The following is a 23,191-nucleotide window of genomic DNA, read 5'->3' as shown; positions in this document are numbered from 1 at the left end:
GAACCTTTTCCATATTCGCCGACACCACTGAAATCTACTCTTCACATTATCTCAATAATAAACTCTGTTGGATAAATGCATACATGAATAAATAAATAAAAGAATGATGAGCCTAGTCATTGAACAAATGACACTAGGATGACTTCATATTGCACTTCTTGCAGCTGTTTTTTGTTGTCAACCAGAATCAGTGAGAAAGATGGAAATCAGCGCAACTGCTTTCCCTATGGTACTGCTCCTTTCATAGGCGGTCTCTCAGTCTCTGGTAATCCAGGAAGAGCACACTGAATGAGGCTGGATACACATCTCCTTTTAACATCATTTAGATAAGACTAAAGGTGAAGACCAGAAACTTATGGGAGTTACAAAGGGATGCAACTTTTCCCCACATAGTAAAGCCACAGTAAGAGTCTTGGCTCCATCAGTTTTTCATGCCAATTGGAAGGCAATGTAAAAAGGAGCCTCGCTAATAATGTAGTTTAAGATAGCTTATTTATTCTTGTGTGCATTTATAATTTTCTGCCTTTTCTTTTATGCTTAGATATTATGAACAGTAAGCACATCATTAAAGACTGTTAAATTAATAGGCCATGATGCACATCCTTAAAAACTTTTAAATTGATAAAAGTATCTAACCACAAATTACAACTACATATAAAATGTGCTCAAAACCTCAGTGTACAGTTACTGTACTCAAAATTCCTTTCTTAGACTAACTCAGTGGGGACAAGCTGTGGTGTGACTGTGCTGTGGAATAAGAACTGGACTGGAGTCAGCATAGCTGGGGCTCCATCACTGAAGAGCTTTCCAGTGGGAAGGAAAGCGCTTGGAAGTCAACTCATGAATTAAATTATTAGCTACTTGGCTTTGGGCAAGTTACCTAAACCCTGTGAATCTCAGTTCCCTTATCCAAAAGTTAGAACTCAGTTCATGGAGTTCTTGAGATATTAAATTAGGTAATGTGGATAAAAGGCTTAGCACAGACTAAGTCGGTAAATAATAGTTTAAAATATCTATGCTTTTTAATCAACTATCTATACTTCAGGTTTATTCTTTCTTTTTGTCATTTGTGAAAAATTTATACTTTTTATCCTCTGTTCCCATAGACATAATTTCCGTATAGTTTATACAAATATACTCTCTGTCTCATTGTTCCCCAAAGCAGACTGCAGGTCCACTTTTGTATTTTTTATAACATTTTAACCAAAAAGAATTTCTTGATAAAAAGCCAATTTTGTACAAGAGATGTATACAAAATAGATTGTGTAATTCTCAAACATGATGGCATTTTTAAAAAGTTCATTCATATTCTGTACTCATTTATTAATTTATTTCCAACTCTTATCTATAGTTTTTCCCCCCTTTTGCTGGTTTACTGACCATTTTTTCTGACTATGTAACAATACTCTTATTCTAGTAATTTCAATTTCTCATTCAAATCTAGTTTTAATTTTTGATTCAAAAACTATTTTATCAGAATATAAACTATATGTAATCAGCTATGAGATAGTTATAGAAAAACTGCAGTACAGCAAGCAAAGAGTGTGAACTACAGCTGCTGCAGCTAGATGTGAAGATGGATAGTAAGAGACAAGAAGTAACCACAGAATAAAGGGCCTCTGATAACGAAGGGAGTGATTTCTGAGTAACCTTTAGAATAGACATTGTTCTTTCCCTCCCAAATTGCTACCATATAAAAATAGTTCAAAAGATCAGCAAATCCAGTTGTTGTGGCTGTTTTTTTTTTTTTTTTTGAAAAAGTTAATAAAATTGGTGGGCTGCTAGCTAGACTAATTAAAAAAAAAAAGAGAGAAGATCCAAATGAATACAATTAGAAATCTCAAAGAGGACATTACCACTGACCCTATAGAAATACAAACAACCATCAGAGACTACTATGAATATCTCTAGTCAACAAACTAGAAAACCTAGGAGAGATGGATACATTCCTGGACATATACACCCTTCTAAGACTGAACCAGAAAGAAATTAATTCCATGGACAGACCAATAATGAGCTCCAAAGTTGAATCAGTAATAAACACCAACCAAAAAAAGCCCAGACCCAGAGGAACTCATAGCCGAGTTCTACCAGATATCCAAGGAAAAGCTACTACCATTTATATTGAACTATTCCAAAATATTGAGGAGAGGAACTCCTTCTCAACTCATTCTATGAGACCATCATCATCCTGAAACAAAACTTTGCAGAGACACAGGAAACAAAAAAAACTTCAGGAAAATATTATTGATGAACACTGATGCAAAAATCCTCAGAATATTTGCAGACCAAATTCAGCAGCACATCAAAAAGCTAATCTGCCATGATCAAGTAGGCTTTATCAATGGGATGCAAGGTTGATTCAACATATGCAAATCAGTAAATGTGATTTATCACATAAACAGAACTAAAGACAAAAACCACAATTATAGATGCAGAAAAGGCTTTCAATAAAATTCAACATTATTTCATATTAAAAATTCTCAATAAACTAGTCACTGAAGGAGCATACCTCAAAATAAGAACCATCTATGACAAACCCACAGCCAACACCATACTGAATGGGAAAAAGCTAGAAGCATTTGCCTTGAAAACCAGTAAAAGACAAGGATGCCCTCTCTTACTGCTCCTATTCAGCATCGTATTGGAAGTCCTGGCCACAGCAATCAGGTAAGAGAAAGAAATAAAGGGCATCCAAACAGGAAAAGAGGAAGTCAAACTATCCCTGTTTGCAGACATGATTCTATCTAGATAACCCCACAGTCTTGACACTAAAGCTCATTTACCTAATCAACAACTTCAGCAATGTGTCTGGATACAAAATAAACATACAAAAGTCACTAGCATTCTCTAAACACCAACAGACAAGCTGAGAGCCAAATCAGAAATCAATCCAATTTACAATTGTCATGAAAGGAATAAAAACCTAGGGGTACAGCTAATAATGGAGGTGAAAGATCTGTATATTGTGAATTACAAAATACTGATCAAATAACTCACAGATGACAAACAAATGTAAAAATATTCCATGACCAAAACACCAAAAGCATTGACAACAAAAGCCAAAATAGACAAATGGGACCTAATCACACTCCACAGCATCTGCACAGCAAAAGAAACAGTCACTAGAGTAAATCAGCAACCAACAGAATGGGAAAAAATTTTTGCAGTTTACCCTTCTGACAAAGGGCTGATATCCAGAATTTACAAGGAACTCAAACAGATTTACAGGAAAAAAACAAACAAGCCCATTCAAAAATGGGCAAAGGATACGAACAGACACTTTACAAAAGAAGACATACATGAGGCCAACAAACATATGAAAAAATGCTCATCATCACTGTCCTTAGAGAGATGCAAATCAAAACTACATTGAGATACCATCTCACTCCAGTTAGAATGGTGATCATGAAAAAATCTGGAGACAACAGATGCTGGAGAGGATGTGGAGAAATAGGAACACTTTTACACTGTTGGTGGGAGTGTAAATTAGTTCAACCATTGTGGAAGACAGTGTGGCGATTCCTCAAGGCCTTAGAAATAGAAATTCCATTTGACCCAGCAATCCCATTACTGGGTATATATCCAAAGGACTATAAATCGTTCTACTATAAGGACACATGCACACAAATGTTCATTGCAGCACTGTTTACAATAGCAAAAACCTGGAACCAACCCAAATGCCCATCGATGATAGACTTGACTGGGAAAATGTTTCACATATACACCATGGAATATTATGCAGCAATCAGAAATGATGAGTTCATGTCATTTGTAGGGACATGGATGAACCTGGAGAACATCATTCTCAGCAACCTGACACAAGAACAGAAAATGAAATACCGCATATTCTCACTCATAGGCCGGTGATAAAAAATGAGAACACATGGACATAGGGAAGGAAGTACTACACACTGGGGTCTATTGGGGAGGAATAGGGGAGGGACAGCAGGGGGGGGAGCTGGGGAGGGATAGCATGGATAGAAATGCCAAATGTGGGTGAAGGGGAGGAAGGCAGCAAAACACACTGCCATGTGTGTACCTATGCAACTATCTTGCATGTTCTGCACATGTACCCCAAAGCCTAAAATGCAATTAAAAAAAAACATTCCATGCTCATTAATAGGAAGAATCAGTATCCTTAAAATGGCCATACTGCTCAAAGCAATTTACATATTCAATGCTATTCTATCAAATTATTGATGACATTCTTCACAGAACTAGAAAAAACTATTTTAAAGTTCATGTGGAACCAAAAAAGAGCCTGAATAAGCAAGGCAATCCTAACCAAAAAGAACAAAGCCGGAGGCATCACATTAATTGACTTCAAACTATATTATAGGGCTACAGTAAGCAAAACAGCATGGAACTAGTACAAAAACAGACATATAGACCAGTGGAACACAATAGAGAGCCCAGAAATAAGGCCAAACACCTAGAACCATGTGATCTTTGACCAAGATGACAAAAACAAGCAGTGAGGAAAGGAGTCCCTGTTCAACAAATGATTCTGGGATAACTGGCTAGCCATGTACAGAAGATTGAAACTTAAGCCCTTCCTTACACTGTACAAAAAAGTCAAATCAAGGTAAGTAACAGACTTAAATGTAAAACCAAAAAGTATAAAAGCTCTGGAAGATAACCTAGGCAATACCATACTGACATAGGAAAACCAGCAAAGACTTAATGACAAAGTCACCAAAAGCAATCCCCACAAAAGCAAGCCTTGACAAATGGGATCTAATTAAACTTGAGAGTTTAAGTAAAAAAAAAAAAAATACTTAAGAAACTTAAGTTTAATTAAGTTTAAGTAAAAAAAATACTTAAGAAACCATGAACAGACTAAACAGACAACTTGCAGAATGGGAGAAGATTTTTACAAACTATGCATCTGACAAAGGTCTAAGATTCAGCATCTATAAGGAACTTAAACAAATTGCAGAGAAAAAGGAACACTTGTATACTGTTGGTGAGAGTGTAAATTGGTTCAACCATTATGGAAAGCAGTGTGACAATTCTTCAAAGAGCTGAAAACAGAACTACCACTGGACCCAGCAACCTCATTACTGAACTTAAAATAAAGGTTTAAAAAAGACAAACTGCTATCAATTAAATTGCTGACAGTGTTTTTCTGTTATTCATATGAAGCTGCAAAAAAAAAAAAAAAAAAAAGCTTAATTTCAAAGCTGGTAGAAAATTGTACTGCTGACATTTCCACAGATTTGTGAAGTAACATGTAAGAACATTTGAATTAACGACTATAACAGAACAATAGCTGAAAGATATGTGTTCGGGCCAGAAATTGAGCAATTGCAGACGGAGTTGGGCACCGCCTTGCATTTAGTATGTCAGTGCTGACATAAAGAAGAAAACAATTCAGTAAGCCAGGGCATGGGCAACAGATGCAGTATCCAGTAAGTAAGAAGAAAATCAGGACCAAAGAAGACTCACTATACCCCTGAAACGTTGGTTCAGTAGAACTGAGGTTGGTTCAACAGAACTTGTAAATCTATACTTACAAAGTTTCACAGGTAATTCAGGTGTACCACCAAGACCAACTGCTTCCAAATTCCAACATTATACCTATTGTAATGAATACTGCACTCTACACTTCTGGAGAAAAGAAATTGTGCCACATTTTTCATTGAACACAGTCATGGATCACTAAGCTCTCCTAAAATCCCTGAACTGGCTCTTTCTTCATTCTTTCCTCCTTAACTAAATTTCTTAAAAAAGTTTTCTACAACTTGCTATGTCCCCACCTCACCTATCATTTTTGTCTCAAGTGATTGCAATCCAGCTTCTAAACTCACAACTCTAATGAAACTGTTCTCTTTAAGGTTATTGGTGATTTCTCAATTGATAAATGTGATGGGTAATTTTAGCTCCCATTTTTCTTGACTTATCCTCTCAGGAACAACTGTCGTTACTGACCACACCCTCTTTAAAACAATCTCATTTTTTCATCTCTTCTTTCGGTGTCTTTACAGGCTTCTCTTTCTCTTCTCGAAGCTTGATATTTGGTGTCCCCAGGGTTCCATTCTCAGTCCTCCTTTTCCCATTCTCGCTGTTCCCCTTAATTCATCAAGGATATGCTGACAATAGCAATTCTCTTTAACCTAGTTTTTACTTCCTACAGCTACTTAATTAAGACTTAATGTCCAAGCTGGAATTATCTCCATCATCCTCACCGCCCCCCCCCCCCGCCGCCACCATAGCAGGACACCTGCTTTTCCTCCTCTTTTTACATAATTTGTAAGTCTTTTAAAATTGTATCCAGGCTACAGTTCATCGCTAATCTCTGTCTTTGTCATTAACCCCTCAGAGGTCACTATTTGTATTTGCCTCTATTAAGAAATAAAGAAAGGAGAAATGTCTAGAAGAAAAGGACAGCAAAGTCTTTCAAAAGGTAATTTACATGTGGGGGCTAGTTTGAGAGGGCAAGGGAGGCTCTAACACTCAGTTACTTCTAATACATCTAACTTATGAGTAGGTGGGAATCAAAAAGTAATCTAGGCAAAATAACAATGGAGACTGCATGGACAAAGGCCAGAACAATATCTGACCACTGCCTATAGGAGCTATTTGTAGCGTGTCTTTAATTTGATGTGTCTGATAGTGATGTAGAGAAAACCATACATTGCCAGTGGAGGTGATTAGGGGTTCATTTCTTAGGAAGAAGTATATTGAGATTTATAGTGCATGTTTCTATACAATTTCGGAAGTTCAATGTGATTGTTTTCCTGGACATTTGCTATTTCTCTTTCCATATGGCACAATAGGTAGGAAATATGTGAATGCTCATAAACAGTAAATATTTACCAGTACTGACGATGCTTGTTCATCAGTATTGGTTCTTACTAAGATGATTACAAAACGAGCATGGACCTGGTGTTGGGAATTCATGTTTTAAGGAACATTAGCTACTATTTATCAAGTGTTTGTTTGGCACTGGCACTACAATGTGAATTTATCTTTTTTGATTCTCATAACTTCCCTGAGAGAGAAGTCATGTTATTTCATATCTACATTAAAGTTAATGTAATTGAGCTTCAGCAAGGTCAAATAACCTGTCCAAGTTCAGGCAACCAGTAACGATTCTAGGTCTGTTTTATTCCAAAGCCTTTGTTCTTTCCTGTATGAAGGGATGTGCTGCCTCTTCCATGATGCCAGCACTATGATTTAGTTGATGGGCTAGGCCATCATTTGACACCCATGAATCAGTCCCACACTTAATGAGACACACATAAACATTCATGAATTTCTGTTTTCTTGATAAGTAAACATCCCTATATTCCTGCATTTCTGAATGAGGACTAATTATTTCCCATAGTTTTCCTTAACCAGAATCCTTGATGTCCCTAATGTGATTGTTTCATCTCTTATTAGTATTTGTATTTTCTAACATTCCTTCCTTTCAAAGAAGGTGGCCATGAAAATTGCTACTATATCAAATAGCAGAACTGGGACATATGTATTGAGAGATTTATTGCATGGAATTTGTTTATACAATTGCAGGACCAGCTAGGCATATCTGAACTTTATAAGGCAGACCATCAAGAAAGGCAGGTTAGAACCCACGGGCGTGGGCACAAATGTAATTTCTTCTTTCATGGAAGTCTCATCCCAACTTGTTTAGCCTTCCTACTGATTGAATCAGGCTTGGCCACATTAAAGTCAATTGGTTATGGACTTAAATCACATCTACAGAAACCACTAGATTAGTATTTGAATAAAGATGAACTGTACTGAGCGAAGTTAGCACACCAGAAAGACTATCATAGTTACTATTACTACTTTTAACATAAGTAAATAATATTTATTGTAGTACTTTACATATTTCAATTTATTTAACATCTGTTGGTTACAACTCTAGGAAAATTGGATAAGGGCTTATTTATAAAAGAAAAAGCTGAGGCTCAGATAACATGAATTTATCTAGAATCACACATAAGAAAACAATGAAGTTGGACTGGAAGCCGGGTGTCATGACCTAGTCTTGTCATCACATGTTGATGAAGGTCACTGCTCCACTTATCCACCAAATGCACGGGATAACATTCATAAAGCGATAATATTAGAACATCAATTTGCAAGGCAAGAAAGTTTCATTTCAGACAACTCTTATGAGTGATATTGAACTCATATATTAAGTACTTGCTTATTGATTTCCTCATTGATACTTGTAAGGAATAAAGAACATAATAAAAAGAAAATGCAAACTCACAACTGTTTGGAATATGCTGTTTTGTCATCATTTTTAAATTTGTTATATTTTAAAACCTATCTATAATAGAATTTTACTTTTTTAAAATCTTGATTACCCAGATATTAGAAACAAGACATAGAGAGGCTTAAGACTCCAAAGACCTTCAGAGACCCTTAGAGTTTTCATTTATTCTGAGACATGTTCTTATATAACACATAACAGATAATTGAGGTTAATGTACATCTATAATTGAAGGCTATACATATATTTTTTAATGGTTATGATTGCATAATACATTTTAAGACTTAATGTGTGATAAATTTTAAATTTTCAAATCAAATAGATGATTATTCTATGATAAATGGAATAATAATAGCTAGCATTTATTGAACACTTAGCATGCCTGTCACTTTGTTAGAATTTATAAAATATGACTCATTATTCCCAGAAAACATAGGTGGAAGCTATAGTTACCACAGAGGTTAAGAATATATAGCTGATAAGTGGCAGAGGAGCAGCTGAACCTGTAGTCTGTAGTCCTCCAAGCTAACTATCCTCTGATTAATGCAGCCCTACATTCCTCAACATCTCAAGCTTTGCAAAAATTTGGTTTTGCTCACAATAACATTTTTTTTCTATTAGTAGCAGCCTCTTCAGATGTCATTACCTCCTGTTACTGATATTATTCTACTAATTCCAGGCTAGTAAGAGACTTAAACACTGATAACTTTTACCACAAGTCTTTTATGGACTAAAAAGGCCAACGGACTCATATTAAATAACCATATATCTTCTTCATTTCCTCACACATTCATTCATTCTCAAGAACTATTTATTGAGATGATATACTACCCATTCAGCTAGGCAATGGGGATATGAAGATGAAAAAGAAAGAATTTTGGCTGTCAAAGAGCTTGCTGCCTATTAGCGATGGGGCAATGAACAGTTACATAAAACGATGAAGCAAGTATAATAATAAAGAGGCACAGTGGTGCTATGAAGTCATGGAGATCCTTGATGGATAGGTCAGAATTAGCAAAGGAAAGAAGGAATGCCTTCAAAGCACGTAGAACACTATGTATGGTGGCACTGAAGTAAAGCAGAGCCTGGGATGTTTACAGAACACTGAGATATCCTCTGTGGATGAACCAGCAAAATCAGGAAGGAGGTGATGTCTTTGGAAGAGGAAAAGGTTGACTTAAGACTTGCTTGGGTTATAGCCAAATATATAGCAGCACTAATTCTGTTCAGCAAAAGTGATCTCCAACTTTATAAACCTTCAGTTTAAAAATGCAATGTCTAACTCATTAAACTAAAAATTAGATTTTAAGGTAGAACATTGCCAACAATGAAATGCACCAATTAATCCGCCCAGTGGTCCAGTTACCTTTCCAGAAATCTGATAAGCTACAAAATTCACTCCAAGTTCTCACATTTATTGATAACACCCAGACTCCTTGACAGATTTACTCTTTGTCATTTTCCTGGTGTACTACCCTGAACTCTACTCGCACTTGTAATTCGTAGCTGGCAATGAAACTAGTCTGAATGGAGCCGTTAGAAAGAATGACAACAGACACATATCAGGATAAAGTGATAGGTTTGCAAGATGTGTGGTGATAATGGGATTGAATGACACTACTATTAGCAGCTTTCGACTCATTCCCTTCTACCTAGCCATAAGTTGTTGAATTTTCAAACGTATTTTGTGATTATATTTGACAATGCAGATATTTAAAACTCTTGAAAAAATACAATTTCAAATGGAAGTATTACTAAAATCATTAAGGCAGTAAACCAGCTATTGAGACAACATGGAAATTCAACCATGCCTCTTTATGATCAAATCACTATTGCAATGACAACATGCAATGCTGTCTTAACCTTTAAAAATAAAAAGAAGAGTAAATTTTCACTTTAGAAACCATCCCAAGAATGACAATATCCATACTGCCTTTATCTCTTTCCCTCAGTGGGTAATATTTATTCAAGTTTCCAACTGCTGTCCCTTATCCAGTGAGTGAACCTCTTAATTTTGAGTTTCTGCTGATTACCAAGAAAGCAAAGATCCTCTCAGTTCCTTAGCACAACCCATGCCATTTTGGAAACCAAATCTAGTATACCAGCAAATCTGCTCTACAATCTCAAGCTCATTGGTGACAATCGCCAGTGAATGCCCGGGTAAAGGGGGAGCCAGCAGTTCTCAGTGCCATGAGAAAAAATAGCACCTTTTGTGATATTTTAAATGTCCAGGACTTTATTTTTATTATAGTGAACTCTCTGCTCTGGTATGGTCCATGAATCTGGCATTTCGGTGCATAGCTCCATTAAAAAAAAGAGAAGGTAATGGTGTCCAAGCTGTCAGTGCTTATGAGATTCAGGGAGGGTCTGCATGAGATGAGTGTTTTTGTGGGCGTGAGTGCTTCCATTTCATTGAACTATCAGATATCTAAAAAGCAGCAGGAATACTTCCCAAACTGCTTCAATCACATTTTAAATGCCACTCACTCACACTTCCTTCATTCTTCCACCTTGCAGTCTTTCCTCAGAAAAAGGATGCAGAATAAAGTTGTTGCCAGTTCCCATTTACTAAGCCTTAAGACAATCGCAAATGGTAATAAGAATGGCAGGAGAACTGCCTAGCACAGATTAATAAGGTCTTCTTCACTTTTCCTATCCATGGTGAGCGTCAGAAGTTTTCTCTCTGTGTTAGTAAAACTGTAATAAAGGTTATTACTTTTTCACATTGCCTTAGGTCAAGAATAACAAGTCAAACGTCACATACAAGTACACAGGATGCCCCACTCAGCTTGTGGTTAGCTACACCAAACATAAAACTTGCATCCACGCAATATTTTGAATTACCATAGGGAAACATTTCTAATATCTAATACATGAACTTTTTGAGCACCTAACATTCAGATGAAAAAAGCTACACGAAGAATTTTTTTTGAAAAAAAGGAAACCCTGTGACTCTGAGCTCAGCATGCAATAAATTAAAATAAATTAACTTAAAAGATCATACTTATTTGAGCTAAACAGATACCAACATACTGAGTGTCCCTTCCTTCTCAACTTTTGATTCTGGCCTCCCTTATTGAACTCTCTTCACTTAGAACTATCCACTCTATCAGTCTCAACCAATTGTCCACTCATCAGACTTTCTCAATCTCCTTTGCTGACTCATTTCATTTTGTCTCTAAAATGTTGGTGCCCCTAGGACTCTGTCCTTAGCCTTCTCTTTTTGTTTCGTTAGCCTTCAATTTCCCACACTTTCTCTTTTCTCTGACCCTGATCTCATCCCTAAACTGACACTCTCATTTGTACTGCTTGCATTCAACTAAAAAGCCTACAACTATTTTTCTAATTAACATGGACTTGTGGTGATCACTCAGCCCTGCCCTATCCCTATTTCAAAAATTAGTTAATACACTGTCAGTCTTCTGCTCACTCAAGCTAATACGCTTTCCTGCACGCCTCATATCTGATCTGTCATTCAACCTCTCAAGTGGACCTCCAAAACTGCTCTCAAATCCATACCCTCGTCTCTTTTTCCAGGATCATGGTACGGTTTAGATTTTAGTCTCTTCTCCCTGAAAGAAAACTACAACCTCTTAGGTAAGTGGTTGGCTCTTAACATTTCTCTTGGCTCCCAACATTTCTCTCCCTTCACCTCATCCTCACACTGCTGCCAGAATCATCTATATGACACAAAGTTGTGTTCCATTCAGTTGTGCTCTTTGCTCCACAGTCTTACAGAAAGCTCTTGGCATAAAAGACCATAGAAAGCTGACCCCAGATATGCATAATTTAAGCTCTATTACTGACCTTCGAGTATAGGAGCTTACATAAACATGTCAGGCACACAATAAACATCTACTGAAGGAATAAATGAATGGGTATTTTTGAAACCAGATTTAGCATATTAGTGCTATAAAATGTTCTTTTCCGCTCAATGTGGTGAAAGCAAATAAAAATAATCTAACACATCTATCTTGAAATTATACAGAGCCCATGTCACTTTCCAAAGCTTCTTAAGAATGGCCCTTAAGAACATTTACCTCAGAGTTGACCCATGGATTTCCACTGCCACCATCACCAACCTCTCTCCATTGGGATTTTGTCCCTATTGTGATGTTGTGAGGGCAGCAAGCAAGCAGGAGGCACTAGAATTTGGAATACATCATGACAAGGACTCAACCCTTGGGCATTCTCTGGCCCCTGGGAGGGGCAGGGCTCCGTGGGTCCTGACAGTCAGGGACTATGCAGTTCCTGTTGAATCAACAGAAGTAAATAATATATAATGTGGTAAATTTAAAGACAGGGTTATGTACAGGAATGCATTTGTTGGCTGGATGGGAGGGGCTGCTGCCACTAAGTCCACAGCCCAGCAAGTGCCTGTCTACACCTTGGCTGAGCCTTTCACCATTGCTGTTGCTGCCCAACCAAAATCTGTTCCTGGCTCATTGTGATGGAAGATACCACTGTGTGACCCTTTGTGCTGCTGCAGTGGCTATATCAGAAAGGGATGGCCCAAGACCCAGGTTTTCCACCTTGGATCCCTATTCACATCTGAGCAGAGAGGAAATCCCACGCAGAATCAGAAGGAAAGGAGTAGGTGTCCATTTATCCAGAACGATAATTTTTTTTTATCGTTTTATCCCATTCACCATATCAATGTCATAATGAGTGCAATCCATAGTGGATTGGAAGGTTTGTAAACAAAGATTTGAGATATGAATCCAGAAAATCCAGCTCTGAGCAGATGCTCCAAACCAAGATGCAATGCTGCCTCTCTATTAAAAATCACAACAAAAGGGCTATTCATAACTAAGATCTGCACACTCCCCAAACCCCACAGAGCAGGAAGCAGGAGCAGTTCAGCTAATGGGGAATGAGGAAAGCTGCCATGGAGATGCAGCCTTTAAGCTGAATGATTGCAAAAAATGAGTAGATACTTACCTAGTGGATGAGCGGCATGGGTGGGAGTTGCAGTAGGAAGACGCCTGGGGTGAGACATCCTGGGAAGAGGGAAAGACTGGGGTGAAACAGACATAGAAGGATCCTAGAGCCTCTTAAGAGCATCCTGAGGGAGATGAGAGGTGACAAGAGATGGGTCCAGTGAGGAAAACAGGAGGAGGCCATTAGAGAGGGCCATGAATGCTACTCTGGGAAAGGCTGACTTTACTCAGTGCACAGGAAGCAACCACAGAGCTTGAAACAGGGAAGCACCTACTCACTTGTGTACCTGCTATAGACACGTCAACCTGTGTTTCTGTGTTAGTCCTTCACTTGGAGTGTCTGCTGACAGGTCTGTTTGCTGACTGTTTGTGCAAGGTAGACAATAGATCCAGGGGCCAGTGTTGAAGTGGTGAGACGAGTTAGGAGAGTACTGTTATAATGCAGGAGCTTGACTTACAGGGATGGAGAGCAGGGAACAATTTTAAGATAGGTTAAGAAGCTGGATGCTAGGTTCCAGCTAGGGAAAGGGGGCAGCCAACAGGAGGCTGGTGGAGATGCTTGAAGAAGCTGCAAATGTGGAATAAAGACTCCAGCAACAGCTGGGTTTGCAGAAGCTAATTTTTTGACTCAGCAAGGGCTTAGTGTCCCTGACAACCTCCATAGCATAAGGAGGCATATAGAATTGATAACTCACCAGAAGGTTACCCATTTAAAACAAAGATCAGATTTTAAACAAAGATCTATCACCCGAACATTGACTACAAGTGGAGGTCTGTCTTCTGGGGATTAGTTCTGAGAAGAGGAAGCCAGCAATCAGGCTTCCGGACCACACACTCCAGTCCAGCACTGGTGACCAAGCCCGAGCATCTGCTCAACCTGAGACTCCTGCCTCTACGCACTGTCAAAAGTTCTGTAAAATCCTGAAGAGTTTAAAAAGAAACATGGGAAAAGTGACCTGCAGACTAAAATCTGCTAAGGTGCGTTCCATCACATGTGAGCAGAGCCCCAGCAGTGCACTCCAACACTCTGCAGAGCAGGACTCTGGAGAATGGACACATCCAGCCCCTGCTTTTTGTTTGTGGTGGTGACTAACTTTCTAGTATTCTTAATCAACAGCGGTTACTTAAATTCTTTATTTAAGTAACCTGTAAATAAAGAATTAAAAATGAAAAATGCTGCTTTGTTTTAAAATATTGTGCTTTCTTTGTTTTAAAAATCACTGCTGCAGTTTGCTTCAAAACAACAGTGTTTCTTTTCTCTTCTAAATTTATTCAAAATCTTCAAGTTATGTTTAGCCCAGAAGGCTAAAAACAAAAAGAAAAAAAGAAGGTAGTATTTCCCCTTCTTCCTCCTGCCCTTGCAATTCCCACATTCTCTCCTTCAGTTTATTTTTCACTTACTCTCCTCCTCAGACCTAGGACCATATCCTCCGCAAAGGAGACGAGGCTGCTCTGGTGTCTCTGGTGGGTTTTCTTCTCCCATACTGCACTGCTCAGTGTGGGAGTTAATGCAAATTCTCCTGACTCCAGATTATAACATCCTTTTGAAAAATTTAAAATCAAGCAAACACCACCCCTCCCATCCTGACTCCCCTCTTCAAAAACATCAGCATAAAGTCATGAAAAGGCAAAGCCCAGCTTTGATGTAAAAATCCTGCTAATGTTACCACAATAACATCGATGAAATAGGCAAACCCCGATGTCTGTGTGTGATTGAACTCTAGCCAGGCCAGCTAGGGCAGGGAAACCCTGGAAACACAGGTCTGCGGTGACCCTGAAGGGAAGGCCTGCTAACCAGGGCCACTGTGCACACTGGGTGTGAGAATCTCTCACCAGAAAGACTCTTGAGGCCAAAGTCTGGCACTCTTCCCTGAATCCATCTAGGAAGACTTGCTGGTCTTTGCAGGCAAGGTTAAGCCAGATTATCCCTTTGAAATTCCAACTGTCACCAAGCTCCATCCCAGTGTGCCACTGAGGTCGCTCCCCAACTCCTCAGGGTAGCAGCCCCACCACACCTCTCCCTGAGCACAATTTGAGCTTTTGCATGATTGAAATTGGTGGAAGTAAGATATTAGCTGCCACCAGTCTGGAATTGCTGTCTCCTTTATCCTTTCCTTCAATGCAGTCCAAGAGCAAGATGGCTTTCCCTCTCCCTTCAGACTGACCACCTTTGCAGACTCAAGCTCCACTTGAAGCTCACTCAGTAATATCCTTTAAATATGTTTTATATTGTTTTATCTGTCTTTTATGTGTGAAATAAAAATTAACATTAGAATTGAAAAATAAAGACAGCAAAGACATGTGTGAGAGGGAATAAAAGAGGAGGCTAGACAACTATAACCAACGGAGAAAGGCAGGCTTTGTGTAGGAATGGAAAATGTCTTCCTAGAAGTGATGATGGTGGGGAGATGGGAGAATCTCCACAAGGCCTCAGGGCCAGTAATATGTCTGAGTGCAGAGAAACAGAAGAGAGGTATTCACAGGGGAGAGAAGCTCAGATGCATTATGGGCTCCATCGGGTTTTGTGGGCCGGTGGGCTATTGTGGGCACCTAACCACCATTCACAGCACAGATCTGTTCGGTAAACACACTCCAAAGTTCAAATAAATTAGATTTTCAATGGAATGGAGTCTAACCTGTTCACAGTTAGAAATTAGCTATCCAATACAGGATTTGATCATACCCAACATTTAACTGCATTTCAAAGCATATGATAATTTCTTTGATTAGTGAAACCCTTGTCTTGTGTTCTGCCAAGTCATAAGGAGAAGGGGAAATTATTTTTAAGCTTTGGTTATTGCTATCGATTTCCAAATAACCTTATGTAATGGTTTCCTATAAATTTCATCCTTTTTTAATTCAATCGGTTATCAAATCAACAGACTTTTACTAAATGGTACTATGGGCCTGCCTCTGTGCTAGCTGATGGGGATTTAAAGATGAGCAAGACCCAGCCCCAGCCCTCAAGCAGCTCACTGGTCTAGTCAGGATAATAGAAATAAATAGATGATGAATGTATGACGTGGTAAGTCCAATGATAGAGTTATGCACAGGAGCATCTACGTCCACATAAGAGGGATACATAATCCAACTCAAGGCTTCTCAGAGGAAGTGCCACATGAGAGGTGCCCTCCAGGATGAATGAAAGACCACTAGACAAATGGAGGGGGAAGAGGGTGGAGTGTGCAGGTTAGAGGTGGTGAGGGGTATTCCAGGAATGACAAGTCATTGGTGTTGCTGGAGCATCAAGGATGAGATGAGGAATGGTGCAAAGGACACTTTGAACACTGACTAACACTCCCCAGGTTAGAGGAAATTACAATTAAAGAATCTGAATATCTAGATCAGGAAAAATAGAGAACTACATGTGACAAAGGCAATCAGTAAACATGAAATGACAATGATACAATGATTACAAATGTGAGAAGCATGAGGTGTTGGGTTTTTGGATGACTATTCGGCTATCTTAGAGTAACTGGCAGTTCAGGAAAATGAGGCTATTTGTACTTTTTTGGGATGCCAGTTGCTTCCCTGTCAAGGTGCCCTCTCCTGCCTCTTTTCATATCCCTGGAGAGTGATTCTGTTCTGATCACTACTCACTTTTGTCTTTCCACTTTCTATACTCTAAGACACTGAGAAAATGCATGTGCCCTCCCTCCAGGTCCCTCTTGGGACTTACTGCTAATCACTATTCACTCGACTCCAAGAGTCCTTGGGTTTGGTTTCTCGCTTTAAAGAAATACCCAAAGTTATACAGGAAATGATTTTCTGGGTACAACTCAGGACTGCCTTTTTCCCATCAGCTCTGAAGCATCCATCTCTTAGGACCACTTTTCCCTCTTGTTAGGACTCTTGGAAATCACTTTTCTTCTCTATCCCTTAATTTTCTTTCTTCAAACATTGCTTCCTTTATAAATAGTAAAGTTAATTACTTCATTACTTCTTCCCCAACTTATCCTGAAAATACTGTAACATGATGGCAAGCCATGCAGTGATTTTCCTCCAGCTTTATTAAAGTATGATTGACAGATAAAAATTGTATATATTTAGGGTATAAAATATGGTATTCTGATAGATGTATACATTCTTAAATGATTGCCACATCACACTAATGAACATATCCTCACACAGCCTCATTTTTTTTGTGTGTGGTGAGAACATGTGAGATCTACTCAGATGATCTCAGGAATATGTGGCCCCTAAAAGAAGTCAAATTCACAGTAATGGAAAGGAGCACAATGCTTATTAGGGTCTAGGAGAGGGGTAAAGGGGGAAATATCGGTCACAGAGTACAGACCTTCTGTTGTAAGATGAGGAAGTGCTGAAGTCCATGTACAGCATAGTGGTTACGCAGTGACCAGATTCCCATTTAAATTTCTGAGAAAAGAGATACTATATAATACAAAGTGTTGCTTTAAAAACATCTTCCATTCCAAATAAAATCAAGCTAAATTCCAAAAATATTTTGGGGAAATGCTGGGATTTTTCTCATTTTTTTCTAATCCTTTACTTTTCTTGTTTCCTTATTTAGAATTTCTCTGGAAAACTTGGGGAGCAGAAATATCCTGCAACTATTGGAGCTTGTTAAATAACATCTCTGAGGTCTATTTACTTCTAGACATTTACTCTGGGTCCCTGAGGGCTGGGACATTCCTCATCTCTTCTCCTAAAAGCCGTGATCCTCAAGATCACAGAGACCATAGATACCTTTCATCTCTTCTCTCACCTTTGAAAGTTTCCTGTTGGGCACATTCAGTATTTCTAGAACCTTCTTAGTCCCTACATGATACCCCTCTCCCCTCAGAAACCAACACTGAACTTTTATTTTCAAGACTGAGGACAATCTGGGGTGAATCCAGATCTGACAAGAAGCTGTTAACAGTTTTAGTGAGAGCTGGGCAGTCTTAGCCATGACAGTATGAACTCGATGGAGGGAGCAGGGCCTTTGGAACTCAGATTTGCGTTCAAATTCAGGCTCCACCATGTAGAAGTCATGTGATTTGGGGCAAGTTGATTTGGCTCTGCATCAATTCCTTCCCCTGCGGAATTTGGACAATAGCTCCGATCTTGCTGAGTTGCATCGGGGGCCAAATGAGATAATGTAGGTACAGCACCTGTTAGAGAACCCATGCTATAAGAGCTCTGCTTAATAAACTACTGTTCTAATAATAGGGATAATAATAACACAGTTAATCCATAAAGATTTAAGGCACTTCCCACTGAAACGCTCATGTCCAGGAATGAATTCTCAAAGTCCTCAGGTTTGGTGAACAATAAGCCTAAGTGACATATCAAGTGCAACACTACATTTTATGATTTTATGAGGCTAGCACCTGCAGATGACACTAGACACACAGTTGGAAGCAGAAACAGCAGATTAGAAGATGAAACAGTGGATGCCCTGGCTGCATCCCAGGTACGTGCCATAAAGCTTTATGCTGAGAGCTCTACAGGGCAGGGTGCTGTGTCCTACAGGAACCTCCTTGGTGCTCAGCAAAACATCATACCCAGCATACTACTTTGAAAGTTCTATGAGTATTAGGTGACCAATGCAATTTTTATTCTTGTCTGTAACTTAAAATTGTTTGAGACGTTTTAGAAAAATACTGGTGTGCAACCCCCTAACTCTGACTCCATCCCTGATAATCTGGTTTATTTGGTTTGGTGTATGGCTCAGGAAATAAATATTTTTTACACCCTTTCCAGATGATTCTCAAGGACTACCAGGTTAAGATGCACACAGGAAAAAGTGTTCCTTTATTTATATTGATAATAAAGATTATTAATAACGATAATGATAACACTAACAGTAACACATCTTCATGCTGCAGACTATGGTAAGTGCGTGGTTGCATGACTTAGTGTTGGCAGAGTCAGGACAGGAAGCTAGAGCCGAAGGATTTCAAAGCTTATACTTTAAATTCTTCTGTGAAGTATGTATTTTATGGCACCATCCATATAGTTATGGCACAATACATGATTTTACTTTCTTCCAGTGTAACAGATAATCATTTCAGCAGTGGCAATTGGAGCCCATGACCTTGGCTTTGTATAGAGGCATCATAGTCTAATGGTTAAAAGCATGAATAGATACATATTGGATCTGGGTCATCTTGATTTAAATACTGGACCTACTACTAACTAGCTGTATACCTAATTCTACTAGTTACCAGTTGATTAACTCTCTGTGTCTCTTGGGAATAATAACAATGATAACTGTTACCCATTACATGTGTGTGTCCCACCAAAACACATATGTTGAAACTCTAATCTTCGATGTTTTGGTTTTTGGAGATGAGGTCTTTGGGAAGTTATTAGGTCATGAGTGGGGAGCCCTTCTGATGGGATTGGTGCCCTTTTAACAACAGACAGAAGTGAGCTTGCCTTTTCTGGGAATAGTCACCTCTACTCGCCTAAAAATAATTCTGTTATATATGCATTGATTTTAGCTCTGTTATATATGCCTTGATTTTAGATGTTAGTTTGCTCACCAGGTTCACGGTTACTCTGGAAACGATGCATTGTTTGAATATTGCTCTAATCCCCTGACTTTTTAAGGCAGTCCTGCTTCTCCTCTCTGGGTCCCAGAATGTCATTCCTCTTATTCCTAGTTTCTGGCCTGTGCCCACAGGGTTCTTGCCTTGCTGTGATTACTCTTGATAGAAACACAACTAGACCTTCTGTTTTACTGCTGAGTTGCTCCTTTCCATTTTCCTTCTCTGTGGTACCTTTTAGGTCCTGAAATACACACCTCCCAGCAGCCCTTTCCACATAATGAAGCAAGCTTCCTAATCTCCTAGCAATACTATTTCTATCACCCAAGGATGCTCCATATATGCACATATAAAAGGAATGGCCATAAGCAGTCATCCTGCAAGGGAATAGTTTCCCATCCTCTGAGGCAGGGAGGAGAGAACATACCTTCTGAAAGCCATGAAATAAATGAATATAACAGCCTGTTCTGCTCTTTCCCTCATTGTCTGAGCCCTGGCTCTCAGCAGGAAAGCCTACAGTCCTCATTCATCCCATTCACCAGGTTCACATTTGTTTACTGCCATTGGAAAATACACATGCCATTGTCACTGTTTGGCAAAGGGCTCCAATAAACACGCATTTGTGTGTGTGCATAGTGTGTGTGAATTTGCGGGTGTGTGAAGTATGTAAATATGAGCCCATCTTTGCCTTCATTCCTGCAAGGAGCCTGCACTCTCACCTGGCTCAGCGCCATGTGTGTTTCCCTACATGATTGATACTCTAACATTTCACCAGCTGTTTCCTCCCCATCTCTCTGCAGGAACATTTCCTGCACTGACTTTTTCCTCTGCCCAGGAGATCTATAATAGTTTTCTCTGATTGTTCCTGTGCCTTCCTATGTTTCGCTCAATCAAAGCTGCCTCGACATTTGTAGTCAAACCACATTTCTTTCCATCCTGAAGTTACAATATTCTTCCTTGCCTCTCATTTCCCCTGTCTCCATGTCACAAGCCACTTTATTTGTTCTTGCTAACAACTTAAAGGGGTCGCAGGAATTCACATTATTTTTAAAGCAAGAGACAGGGACCAACCAACAGAAGTAAAAAATAATGGTAAGTTACTCAAAAAAGCTGTACGAGGGAGGACATGATGGCTTTTAAATCACTATAGAAACAAAAAGCATCACATGCGCATGCATCTACGATTCTTCAACAGGAAACAAAACATGGCTATAGTCAATGTTTCCACAATAACAATTTCACAAGTGTGCAGGCTCAACTTTTCTAAATTCTATCTGAGTAAGATGAACAATGTGCTCTCTTGCCACTTCCCTCTGTGCTTTTATATAACTATTTTTTAGTCACTGCATTCCCTTGACATCAATACCATGGTTATAAACCTTAAGCCTTCTTATTTGTCTAGAATGGAGAGCAGAATCCTCCAACTTCATCCTAGTACAACCCTCGCTGAAATCCTTAGCGATTAATGAGAACGATGATAGTGATAATTAACATTAGAGGGAATTGATACATACCAGGTATTTTTCCAAATTTACTTATTTTATTTCACTTTATTCCCATTAGGAACCTCGTGAAAAATGTGTTATTTCATGGAAGTGGAGGCTCCATGCATAAGAGAGCTGTAATTTGATCCCATCCCATCACAGTGCTTGTTCTCTACTGTGCTTCCTATAAATCAGATAACAAGTTTGTTCATATTCTTTAGCAAGAACTTTTTATTTTACATCAACATGGGTTTCCTAGGGCCCGTAGGCTGCATCACACCTGGGAGTCCATCACAAGCCTGTGCCTTTGGAACTGTCAAATTTTAGTGTTCTCTAGAATCACTTGCGGGATCTTGTTAACAGTGCAGGTACCTGGAGTCTACCTGCAGGGGTTCAGTGAGTTGAGGGAGGATTCCGGGATCCTAATTAGCATAAGCTTTCTTTAGGGATGATGAAACATTCTAAAATTGGTTTATGTGATGGCTGCAAAGCTCTGTACATATACTAAAAATCATTGACTCATACGGTTTAATTGGGTGAACTATATGGCATAGAAACTATATTTTAATGAAGCTGTTGGAAAAAAGTCTGGAACAGAAATAAACATGGAGGCACAGCCTTCTAGCCAAGGCTCACAGAAGGGCCCACGGAGAGTAGGGGTGGGATGGAAATGTCATGGTTTTCTCATTCATTCATGATATTGAAGTCACTTATAGCAAAAGTAGAGAGAGTAATAATTAATATCGTGAGGACTTAACATGTGCGAGGCGTTTTTCAAAATAATGTTCTTCTTTTGTTTCATTTTATCCTCACCACGAACCTCATGAAAAATGTGTTATTTCGCAGAGGAGAGCTGAGGCTCTATGAGTGGGACCCATTGTCTTGATTCTTTTTTAAGCTCTTCTGTTCTTTGTTTCTTTGTTTTTACTTTCCAGTTTATAGTTTTGGGAGGGAGGACGGGATATAAATGACTGGGCTTTATTATCTCTCTACTGGCTTTTCAGCTATGACTTTAAAAATTATTTTTATAGTCATTGCTCGGAGAATTACAATTTTCATGCTTAACTTATCGTGGTCTACCTTGAATTAATATCTCATATATCTCTTATATACTGTAAGAAATTTGAATTGACTTTTTAAAAATTTAGAAGAGAAAATAACCTTTTATATTTACCCTTTTTTGGCATTATTGGGGTTCTTTATTCCTTATTGTAGATCTGAATTTCCATCTGGCACTTTATCTCTTGTTTAAGAAACTCTTTAGCATTTTTGATGATGTGGATCTACTGGCAACAATTTCTCTCATCTTTGTTTTTCTGAAAATGTTTTCATTTCACCTTAATTTTTGAAATGTTTTTATAGCATACAACACTTTAGGTTGATGATATTGTTTAGTTTTTGTGTTTTAGCACTTAAAAGGTTTGGTTATATTATCTTTATGCTGCCATTGTTTCTGATATTTATTATTATTCCTCTGTAAGAACTGTTTTTTGTTTTGTTTTGTTTTCTGGCTAAAAGACCAGGTGGTCTTTCTCCACTTGCCAATCCAGCTGTCCATCTTTGCTTATTCAGTACAATTCTATGAGAGGGAATTAGTAGGGTCCTTCAGATTCTAATGTGACCCGCCAGTACATGGAATTGTCCGGCGTTTGCTGGTTTCTGTTTGTCGGAGCAAAGACTGCCCTTCTCTGGCAAGTGGCTCTCCTGTGCTCCCTGACCACAGTCTTAGGAACTGTTCTCCCCTCCAACAGCTTGTCCCTCTGGTGCTTAGCTCACATGAGATTTCTTTGTGCTCATCATTCTTCAATGTCTTTAAGAAAAATTATACCTTTTTTGTTTCTATGTCTGGTGATTTCTGGGTTTTTATCACATGAATAAAGATCTTTTATACCTTTCTGTATCCTAACTGAGAGTGGGATTCCACTATGTTTCCAATGAGTTTAAAATCTAACTGAAGACCGCAACAAGACTAGGTTGGAAATGCCAGCTGACAAGTAAATTGTGAGGAAAATAAATCTCTCTAGAGTTCAGAGAAGGAAGTAA

The 23,191-nt window shown here is 38.7% G+C and overlaps 1 protein-coding gene and 1 pseudogene across 2 annotated transcripts in view; one reads left to right on the top strand and one right to left on the bottom strand.

Annotated features, from left to right (window-relative positions):
* The window catches only part of NKAIN3 (sodium/potassium transporting ATPase interacting 3), a 722,168-nt gene that overhangs the window by 490,828 nt on the left and 208,149 nt on the right, over nucleotides 1–23,191 (bottom strand). The gene's annotated exons all lie outside the window — the stretch shown is intronic.
* Nucleotides 18,491–23,191, top strand: part of LOC144579813 (nucleolar protein 8 pseudogene) — a 36,072-nt pseudogene continuing 31,371 nt past the window's right edge.

The sequence above is a fragment of the Callithrix jacchus genome, chromosome 16 (genome assembly GCF_049354715.1).
Source record: "Callithrix jacchus isolate 240 chromosome 16, calJac240_pri, whole genome shotgun sequence".
Taxonomy (NCBI): Eukaryota; Metazoa; Chordata; class Mammalia; order Primates; family Cebidae; genus Callithrix; species Callithrix jacchus.
This window is presented reverse-complemented; position numbering and strand designations above follow the sequence as displayed.